The 11,379-nt window shown below is 49.1% G+C and overlaps 1 long non-coding RNA gene across 1 annotated transcript; it reads right to left on the reverse strand.

Annotated features, from left to right (window-relative positions):
• Positions 1 to 1,330: 1,330 nt before the first annotated feature.
• LOC309621497 lies at positions 1,331 to 10,387 on the reverse strand. The gene is made up of 2 exons (XR_014240059.1): positions 10,114 to 10,387; positions 1,331 to 1,599 (listed from the first exon to the last, which is right to left on the reverse strand). It is a non-coding gene; the product is annotated as an uncharacterized lncRNA (long non-coding RNA).
• Between the last annotated feature and the right edge of the window lie 992 nt (positions 10,388 to 11,379).

Genomic DNA, 11,379 nt, shown 5'->3' on the forward strand with positions numbered 1-11,379 from the left:
TAGCATAAGGGGATCTACAGCTGAAAGCAACCTGAACACCACCACAAGCAGATGCAGAAGTGAACCATGCACGCTCCTATGAAGGAATATTCCACAGCAGTTGAGTACATTTTGTTTAAAGTTAGTAACACTACAAAAATTATGTTTTGAAGAAAACTATATTCAGAAGATGAAAGAATCTCGTTCTAAAGAATCTCTTTAGCTAATCTCGACATTAGCTAAAGAGAAGGTTAGGTTAAGGTCTAGGGAGAGTGTCAGGAAATGACCTAGGGATAGTGTCAAGACCTTAGTTACTTAGCACATCAGGACCTAATTTAGGAGCAGTGAGTGTCAGGGCTTCGGGTAGGAACAGCGTCAGAGCCTGACTTAGGGAGTGGGACAGGGCCTGAGTGAGGCCTAGCGTCAGGGCCTTAGCTAGAGACAGTGTCAGGGCATGACTTAGGAGCAGCATAAGAGCCCCGGTAGGATCAGCCTCAGGGGCTATGTGAAAGATATTATCAGGGCCTCTGTTAGGGACAGCCTCAAGGCCTCACTTGGAGACAGCATCAGGGCTTCCTTAGGGACAGTTTCAGGACCTTGGTAAGAGATGGGTCAAGAAATTAGCTCAGGATAGTGTCAGGACTTTAGATATTGACGGCAGCAGGGCCTTAGTTAGGGACAGTGTCAGGCCCTGAATTAGGACGAACATCGAGGCCTTAGGTACGGACAGGGTCACAGCCTCGAGAGTAATTTTAGGCCCTTAGTTAAGGACAGCAGCAGGGCTGTAGTTAGCATAAGAGGCACGACATTTGCTAGGGACAGGGTCAGGTTATGGTCTAGGGATAGTGTCAGGAAAGGACCTAAGCATAGTGTCAAAACCTTAGTTACTGAGAGTATCAGATCCTTATTTAGAACCAGTGTCAGGGCTTCAGGTAGGGACAGCATCAGAGCCTGACTTAGGGAGAGCGACAGGGCCTGAGTGAGGCCTAGCGTCAGGCCCTTAGCTGAGGACACTGTCAGGGCATGACTTAGGAACAGAATCAGCGCCTCTGTTGGATCAGCCTTAGCGTCTTTGTTACAGATATGATCAGGGCCTGACTTAGTCACAGCTTCTAGGCCTCAGTTAGGGAAAGCTTCAGGGCCTGAGTTAGGGACAGCCTCAGTTCTTAACACAGGGACAGCGACAGGGCTTTCTTAGGGACAGTGTCAGGACCTTGGTTAGAAATATGTCAGGATATTAACTCAGGCTAGTGTCCAGTTTTTAGTTATTGCTGACAGCAGGGCCTATATTAGGGGCAAATTCTGAGCCTTACTTAGAGACAGTGTCAGGGCCTGAGTTAGGACTAGCATCAGAGCCCTTGTAAAGTACAGTGTCAGGGACTGAGTTAGGTGTAGTGTCAGGGCTTTAGTTAGGGACAGTGTCAGCGCCTCAGTTAGGATGAGCCTCCAACCTCAGTTAGGGACAGGTTGACGGCCTCGGGGCTAATTTCAGGCTCTTAGTTAGAGACAGCATCAGGGATTTAGTTAGCATAAGAGGCTCGACAATAGCTAAAGACAAGTTTAGGTTAAGATCTAGGGATAGTGTCAGGAAATGACCTAGGGATAGTGTCAAGACCATAGCTAATTAGAGCATCAGTGCCTAATTTAGGCCCAGTGTCAGGGCTTCAGGTAGGGACAGAGTCTTAGCCTGACGTAGGGAGAGCGACAGGGCCTGAGTGATGCCTAGAGTCAGGGCCTTAGCTACGGACAGCGTCAGGGCATGACATAGGATCAACATAAGGGTCTCTGTAAGATCAGCATTAGAGTTTAGTTAAAGACATTATCAGGACCTCTGTGAGGGACAGCCTCAGGGCCTCACTTAGGGACAGTGTCAGGGCTAACGTTGGGAGAGTTTCAGGACCTTGGTAAGACATGGGTCAGGATATTAGCTCAGGATCATGTCAGGACTTTAGATATTGATGGTAGCAGCGCCTACGTTAGGGAAAGTTTCAAGGCGTTAGTTAGGAGTAGAGGGCCTCTGATAGGTCCAGTGTCAGATCCTCAGTTAGCAATAGTGTTAGGGCCTTAGTTAGGGACAGTGTCAGGGCCGGATGTAGGGCGAGCATCTAGGCCTTAGTTCGGGACAGTTTCATGGTCTTGGGACTAAATTCAGTGCCTGAGGTAGGCACAGCCTAAGGACTTCAGTTAGCATAAGAGGCAGGACATTAGCTAGTGGCCGTGTCAGTTTAACATCTAGGGATAGTGTCAGGAAATGACAAAGTGTGAAGACCTTTGTTATGGAGACTCTCAGGACCTTATTCAGAACCAGTGTTAGGGCTTCAGGTAGGGACAGCATCAGAGCCTGACTTAGGGAGAGCGATAGGGTCTGAGTGAGGCCTAGCATCAGACACTTAGTGGGGGACACTATCGGGGCATGACTTAGGAGCAGCATCAGGGCCTCTGTTGGATCAGCCTTAGGGTCTTAGTTAAAGACATGATCAGGGTCTGAGTTAGTCACAGCATCAAGGCCTGAGTTAGGTAGGGAAAGCTTCAGGGCCTCACTTAGGGACAGCGTCAGGGCTTACTTTGGGACAGTTTCAGGACCTTGGTAAGACATGGGTCAGGTTATTAGCTCCGGATAATGTCAGGACTTTAGATGTTGATGGCAGCAGCCCTTAGTTAGAGACAGTGTCAGGCCCTGAGTTACGACTAGCATCAGAGCCTTTGTTAGACACAATGTTCGGGACTGAATTAGGAGTAGAGTCAGGGCCTTAGTTAGTGACAGTGTCAGGGCCTGACTTAGGGAGAGCGACAGGGCCTGAGTGAGGCGTAGCGTCAGGCCCTTAGCTGGGCACACTGTCAGGGCATGACTTTGGAGCAGCATCAGCGTCTTTGCTGGATCAGCATTAAGGTCTTCGTTAGGTACATGATCAGGGCCTGAATTAGTCACAGCTTCAAGGCTTCAGTTCAGGAAAGCTTCAGGGCCTGAGTTAGGGACAGCCTCAGGTCTTCACTTAGGGACAGCGTCAGGGCTTACTTTGGGACAGTTTCAGGACCTTGGAAAGACATAGGTCAGGATATTAGCTCAGGATAATGTCAGGACTTTTGATAGTGATGGCAGCAGGGCCTTAGTTACAGACGGTTTCAGGGCCTGAGTTAGGCCTAGCATCAGAGACTTTGTTAGGTACAGTGTAAGGGACTGAGTTAGGAGTAGTGTCAGGGCCTTGCTTAGGGACAGTGTCAGGGTCTGATTTAGGTGTACTGTCTGAGACCTAGTTAGGGACAGTGCTAGGGCCTGAGTTAGGATTAGTGTCAAGGCCTTATTTAGGACCAATTTCAGGGCCTTAGTTTGGACTAGCATCAGAGCCATTGTTAGGAATCGTATGAGGGCCTGAGTTAGGCATACTATCAGGGCCTTAGTTAGGGACAGTTTTAGGGCCTGAGTTAGGATTAGTGTCAAGGCCTTATTTAGGACCAATTTTAGGGCTTTAGTTTGGACTAGCAACAAAGCCTTTGTTAGGTATCATGTTGGGGCCTCAGTTAGGTGTAGTGTCAGGGCCATTGTTAGGGACAGTATCAGGGCCTGACTTAGGAGACGTTCAGGGCCTTAGCCAAGGAAAGTGTCAGGGCCTTAGTTAGGGACATTATCAGGGCCTGAATTAGCAGTAGTGTCCAAAGTCCTTAGTGAGGAGAGTAAGGAGTAAGTCAGGACTCAGGCCCTGACACTGTTCTTAAATAAGGCCCTGACATTACCTGGAACACAGGTCCTGATCTGATTCCTATCATAGGCGCTGATGTTGGACTTAACTAAGGCCCTGACACTGGTCCTAACTAAAGCTGTGACACTACTCTTAACTCAGGCCCTGACACTGTCCCTAACAAAGCCTCTGACACTACTCCTAAATCAGGCTCTGACACTGTCCCTAACTAAGGCCCTGACGTACACCTAACTCAGGCCCTGACACTGTCTCTAACTAAGGCCCTGATACTACTCCAAACTCAGCACTGACACTGTCACTAACTAAGGCCCTGACATTATTCATAGCTCACACCCTAAAACAACTCCTAAATCATGCCCTGACAATGTCCCTAACTAAGGCCCTGACACTACTCCTATCTCAAGCAATGACACTGTCCTTAACTTAGGCCCTGACTCTACTCCTGACTCAGGCACTGACACTGGCCCGAACTTAGGCCGTGACGCTACTCCTAACTAAGCAACTGACACTGTCCCTAACTAAGGCCCGGACACTACTCCTTACTCAGGCGCTGATAATATCACAAACTAAGGCCGAGACACTACTCCCAAAATAGGCTTTGAGACTGTCCCTAAATACGCCCTGACAGTACTCCCAACTCAGGCACTGACACTGTCCCTAACTAAGGCCCTGACAGTACTCCCAAACTACGCACTGACATTGTCCCTAACTAAGGTCTTGACATTACTCTCAACTCAGGCACTAACACTGTCCCTAACTAAGGACTTGACACTACTCTTAACTCACGCCCTGGCACAGTCCCTAACAAAGGCCTGACACTACCCCCAACTCTGGCACTGAGAGTGTCCCTAACTACGGCCATCACACTACTCCTAACTCAGGCACTGACGCTGTCCCTAAGTAAGGCCCTGACACTACTCCCAACGCAGGCACTGACGGTGTCCCTAACTAAGGCTCTGACACTACTCCCAACGCAGGCACTGGCGGTGTCCCTTACTAAGTCTCTGACACTACTCCCAACACAGGCATTGACACTGTCCCTAACTAAGGCCCTCACACTACTACTTACTTAGGCATTGACACGCTACCTAACTAAGGCCCTGAGACTACTTCTACCTCAGACCCTGACACTGTCCCTAACGAAGGGCCTGATACTACTCCCAACGCAGGCACTCACGGTGTCCCTAACTAAGGCTCTGACACTACTCCCAACGCAGGCACTGACGGTGTCCCTTACTAAGTCTCTGAAACTACTCCCAACACAGGCATTGACACTGTCCCTAACTAAGGCCCTCACACTACTACTTACTTAGGCATTGACACGCTACCTAACTAAGGCCCTGAGACTACTTCTACCTCAGACCCTGACACTGTCCCTAACGAAGGGCCTGATACTACTCCCAACGCAGGCACTCACGGTGTCCCTATCTAAGGCTCTGACACTACTCCCAACGCAGGCACTGACGGTGTCCCTTACTAAGTCTCTGACACTACTCCCAACACAGGCATTGACACTCTCCCTAACTAAGGCCTTGACACTACTTTTAACTCATGCCCTGATGCTGTCCCCAGAAAAGACCCTGAGACTATTCCCAACACAGGCACTGACACTCTCCCTAACTAAGACCCTGACACTACTCCCATTGCAGCCACTGACACTGTCCCTAATGCCCTGACACTACTTCCTACTCAGGCACTGACACTGTCCCTAACTAGGCCCTGACACTACTCCCAACTCAGGCCCTGACACTGTCCCTAACTAAGGCCCTGACATAACTCCCAACTCTGGCACTGACACTTTCTCTAACTAAGGCCCTGAAACTACTCCCAACTCAGGCACTGACCCTGTCCCTAACTAGGACCTGACACTACTCCCAACTCAGGCACTGACACTGTCCCTAACTAAGGGCCTGACATAACTCCCAACTCCGGCACTGACACTTTCTCTAACTAAGGCCCTGAAACTACTCCCAACTCAGGCACTGACCCTGTCCCTAACTAGGCCCTGACACTACTCCCAACTCAGGCACTGACACTGTCCCTAACTAAGGCCCTGACATAACTCCCAAACCCGGCACTGACACTTTCTCTAACTAAGGCCCTGAAACTACTCACAACTCAGGCCCTGACACTGTTCCTAACTACCGGTCTCAGACTATTCCTAACTTAGGCGCTGACACTATTCCTAACACAGTCACTGACACTGTCCCTAACTAAGGTCCTGAGACTATTCTTAACTCAGTCACTGACACTGTCCATAACTTAAGCCATGTCACTACTCCCAACTCAGGCACTGAGGCTGTTCCTAACCAAGGGTCTGACACTACTCCAAACTGAGACACTGACACTCTTCCAAATTAAGGCCCTGACACTACTCTTAACTCAGGCCCTGACACTGTCCATAATAAAGACCCTGACAAAAATCCCAACTTAGGCACTGACAATGTCCGTAACTAAGGCCCTGACACTATTCCCATCTCAGCCACTGACACTGTCCCTAACTATGGCCCTGACACTATTCCCAACGCAAGCACTGGTGCTGTCCCTAACTAAGGCACTGGCACTACTCCCAACTCGCCCTGGCGCTGTCCCTAACTAAGGCTCTGACACTACTCCCAATTCAGGCAATGACAGTGTCCCTAACTGAGGCAATGACACTACTCCCAACTCAAGCACTAAGGCTCTGGATCATTGTGATGACAAGCGCCATGGAGCATTGTGATGACAAGGGCCATGGAGAATTGTGATGACGGGTCCTGGAGCATTGTGGCGACAAGGGCCATGGAGCATTTTGATTACAGGGGTCATGGGGCATTGTGATGAAAGTGGTCATGGAGCACTGTGATTAAAGTGGTCATGGAACATTGTGATAAAAGTGGTCATGGAGCATTGTGATGAAAAGTGCTATGGAGCATTGGGATGACAGGGGTCATGGAGCATTGTGATGACAGATGCGTGGAGATTTGTGATGACGAGGACCATGGAGCATTGAGATTATAAGCATCATGCAGCATTGTGATGACAGGGGCCATGGAGCATTTTAATGACAAGAGACATGGAGCATTGTGATGACAGAAGTCATGGAGCATTGTGGTGACCAGCGGCATGGAGCATTGTGAAGAAAGGGGTACTGTAACATTGTGAAGAAAGGGTCAAGGAGCATTTTGATTACAAGGATCATGGAGCATTGTGATGACAAGGGTCATGGAGCATTGTGATGACAAGAGTCATGGAGACTTGTGATGACAGGGGGCATGGAGCTTTGTGATTTCACAGACATGTAGCATTTGAGACAATGGTCATGGAGCATTGTGATGAAAGGGGTCATGGAGCATTGTGATGATAAGGGCATGGAGCATTGTGATGACAATGGCATGTAGCATTGCGATGACAAAAGTCATGGAGCATTGTGATGACAGGGGTTATGGAGCATTGTGATGACAAGGGCGTGGAGCATTGTGATGACAGTGGTCATGGAACATTGTGACGATAAGGGCATTGAGCCGAGTTAGGGACAGTCTAGCGGCCTTGGGACTAAATTCAGTGCCTGAATTAGGCACAGCATAAGGTCTTCAGTTAGCATAAGAGGTAGGACATTAGCTCGGGACAGGTTTAGGGTAAAGGCTTGGAATCGTGTCAGGAAATGACCTAAGGAGAGTGTGAAGACCTTTGTTACTGAGACTCTCAGGGACTTATTCAGAAGCAGCGTTAGGGCTTCAGGTAGGCACAGCATCAGGGCCTGACTTAGGAAGAGCGACAGGGCCTGAGTGAGGCCTGATGTCAGGCCCTTAGCTGGGGACACTGTCAGGGAATGACTTAGGAGCAGCATCAGTGCCTCTGTTGGATCAGCTTTAGGCTCTTAGTTAAAGACATGACCGGAGCCCAAGTTAGTCACAGCGTCAAGGCCTCAGTTAGGGAAAGCTTCAGGGTCTGAGTTACAGACAGCCTCAGGTCTTCACTTAAAGACAGCGACAGGGCTTTCTTAGGGACAGTGTCAGGACCTTGGTTAGAAATGAGTCAGGATATTAGCTCAGGAGAGTGTCAGGATTTTAGTTATTGCTGGCAGCAGGGCCTATATTAAGGACAGATTCCGGGCCTTTGTTAGATTCAGTGTCATGGCCTTAGTTAGGAGTAGTCAGGGCCTTAGTTAGGGAGAGCATTAGGGTTTCAGTTAGCAGAAGATGCAGGAGATTATCTCGGGACAGAGTCAGGTCCCAGGCCAGAGATAGTGCAAGGAGATGACCAAGGGCTAACGAGAAGACCTTAGTTATTGAGAGCATCAGGGCCTTAGTTAGCAGCAGCGTGAGCGCCTTAATCAGGACCAGCGCCAGGGCTGGATGTACGGACAGCGTCAGAGCCTAACTGAGGTACAGCAACAGGGCCTAAGTGAGGCCTATCTTTAGGGCCTGAGTAAGGGACAGTATCAGGGCATGACTTAGGAGCAGCATAAAGGCCTCTGTAGGATCAGCATTAGGGTCTTCGTTAAAGCTATTATCAGGGCCTCCGTTAGGGATAGCCTCAAGGCCTCACTTAGGGGCAGCGTCAGGGCTTACTTTGGGAAAGTTTCAGGACCTTGGTAAGACATGGGTCAGGCTATTAGCTCAGGATAATATCAGGTGTTCAGATATTGACGGCAGCAGGGCCTTAGTTAGAGGCAGTGTCAGGGCCTAAGTTAGGACTAGCATCAGAGCCTTTGTTAGGTACAGTGTCAGTGACTGAGTTAGGTGTAGTGTCAGAGCCTTAGTTGGGGACAGTGTCAGGGCCTGCATTAGAACGAGCCTCCAGGCCTCAGTTAGGGACAGGTTCACGGCCTCGGACCTAAATTCAGGGCCTCATTTAGGGACAGAATCAGGGATTTAGCTAGCATAAGGGGATCTACAGCTGAAAGCAACCTGAACACCACCACAAGCAGATGCAGAAGTGAACCATGCACGCTCCTATGAAGGAATATTCCACAGCAGTTGAGTACATTTTGTTTAAAGTTAGTAACACTATAAAAATTATGTTTTGAAGAAAACTATATTCAGAAGATGAAAGAATCTCGTTCTAAAGAATCTCTTTAGCTAATCTCGACATTAGCTAAAGAGAAGGTTAGGTTAAGGTCTAGGGAGAGTGTCAGGAAATGACCTAGGGATAGTGTCAAGACCTTAGTTACTTAGCACATCAGGACCTAATTTAGGAGCAGTGAGTGTCAGGGCTTCGGGTAGGAACAGCGTCAGAGCCTGACTTAGGGAGTGGGACAGGGCCTGAGTGAGGCCTAGCGTCAGGGCCTTAGCTAGAGACAGTGTCAGGGCATGACTTAGGAGCAGCATAAGAGCCCCGGTAGGATCAGCCTCAGGGGCTATGTGAAAGATATTATCAGGGCCTCTGTTAGGGACAGCCTCAAGGCCTCACTTGGAGACAGCATCAGGGCTTCCTTAGGGACAGTTTCAGGACCTTGGTAAGAGATGGGTCAAGAAATTAGCTCAGGATAGTGTCAGGACTTTAGATATTGACGGCAGCAGGGCCTTAGTTAGGGACAGTGTCAGGCCCTGAATTAGGACGAACATCGAGGCCTTAGGTACGGACAGGGTCACAGCCTCGAGAGTAATTTTAGGCCCTTAGTTAAGGACAGCAGCAGGGCTGTAGTTAGCATAAGAGGCACGACATTTGCTAGGGACAGGGTCAGGTTATGGTCTAGGGATAGTGTCAGGAAAGGACCTAAGCATAGTGTCAAAACTTTAGTTACTGAGAGTATCAGATCCTTATTTAGAACCAGTGTCAGGGCTTCAGGTAGGGACAGCATCAGAGCCTGACTTAGGGAGAGCGACAGGGCCTGAGTGAGGCCTAGCGTCAGGCCCTTAGCTGAGGACACTGTCAGGGCATGACTTAGGAACAGAATCAGCGCCTCTGTTGGATCAGCCTTAGCGTCTTTGTTACAGATATGATCAGGGCCTGACTTAGTCACAGCTTCTAGGCCTCAGTTAGGGAAAGCTTCAGGGCCTGAGTTAGGGACAGCCTCAGTTCTTAACACAGGGACAGCGACAGGGCTTTCTTAGGGACAGTGTCAGGACCTTGGTTAGAAATATGTCAGGATATTAACTCAGGCTAGTGTCCAGTTTTTAGTTATTGCTGACAGCAGGGCCTATATTAGGGGCAAATTCTGAGCCTTACTTAGAGACAGTGTCAGGACCTGAGTTAGGACTAGCATCAGAGCCCTTGTAAAGTACAGTGTCAGGGACTGAGTTAGGTGTAGTGTCAGGGCTTTAGTTAGGGACAGTGTCAGCGCCTCAGTTAGGATGAGCCTCCAACCTCAGTTAGGGACAGGTTGACGGCCTCGGGACTAATTTCAGGCTCTTAGTTAGAGACAGCATCAGGGATTTAGTTAGCATAAGAGGCTCGACAATAGCTAAAGACAAGTTTAGGTTAAGATCTAGGGATAGTGTCAGGAAAGGACCTAGGGATAGTGTCAAGACCATAGCTAATTAGAGCATCAGTGCCTAATTTAGGCCCAGTGCCAGGGCTTCAGGTAGGGACAGAGTCTTAGCCTGACGTAGGGAGAGCGACAGGGCCTGAGTGATGCCTAGAGTCAGGGCCTTAGCTACGGACAGCGTCAGGGCATGACATAGGATCAACATAAGGGTCTCTGTAAGATCAGCATTAGAGTTTAGTTAAAGACATTATCAGGACCTCTGTGAGGGACAGCCTCAGGGCCTCACTTAGGGACAGTGTCAGGGTCTGATTTAGGTGTACTGTCTGAGACCTAGTTAGGGACAGTGCTAGGGCCTGAGTTAGGATTAGTGTCAAGGCCTTATTTAGGACCAATTTCAGGGCCTTAGTTTGGACTAGCATCAGAGCCATTGTTAGGAATCGTATGAGGGCCTGAGTTAGGCATACTATCAGGGCCTTAGTTAGGGACAGTTTTAGGGCCTGAGTTAGGATTAGTGTCAAGGCCTTATTTAGGACCAATTTTAGGGCTTTAGTTTGGACTAGCAACAAAGCCTTTGTTAGGTATCATGTCGGGGCCTTAGTTAGGTGTAGTGTCAGGGCCATTGTTAGGGACAGTATCAGGGCCTGACTTAGGAGAAGTTCAGGGCCTTAGCCAAGGAAAGTGTCAAGGCCTTAGTTAGGGACATTATCAGGGCCTGAATTAGCAGTAGTGTCCAAAGTCCTTAGTGAGGAGAGTAAGGAGTAAGTCAGGACTCAGGCCCTGACACTGTTCTTAAATAAGGCCCTGACATTACCTGGAACACAGGTCCTGATCTGATTCCTATCATAGGCGCTGATGTTGGACTTAACTAAGGCCCTGACACTGGTCCTAACTAAAGCTGTGACACTACTCTTAACTCAGGCCCTGACACTGTCCCTAACAAAGCCTCTGACACTACTCCTAAATCAGGCTCTGACACTGTCCCTAACTAAGGCCCTGACGTACACCTAACTCAGGCCCTGACACTGTCTCTAACTAAGGCCCTGATACTACTCCAAACTCAGCACTGACACTGTCACTAACTAAGGCCCTGACACTCTTCATAGCTCACGCCCTAACACATCTCCTAAATCATGCCCTGACAATGTCCCTAACTAAGGCCCTGACACTACTCCTATCTCAAGCAATGACACTGTCCTTAACTTAGGCCTTGACTCTACTCCTGACTCAGGCACTGACACTGGCCCTAACTTAGTTCGTGACGCTACTCCTAACTAAGCAACTGACACTGTC

This window comes from Balaenoptera borealis (genome assembly GCF_965194805.1).
Source record: "Balaenoptera borealis genome assembly, contig: HAP1_SCAFFOLD_509, whole genome shotgun sequence".
NCBI classification, from domain to species: Eukaryota; Metazoa; Chordata; class Mammalia; order Artiodactyla; family Balaenopteridae; genus Balaenoptera; species Balaenoptera borealis.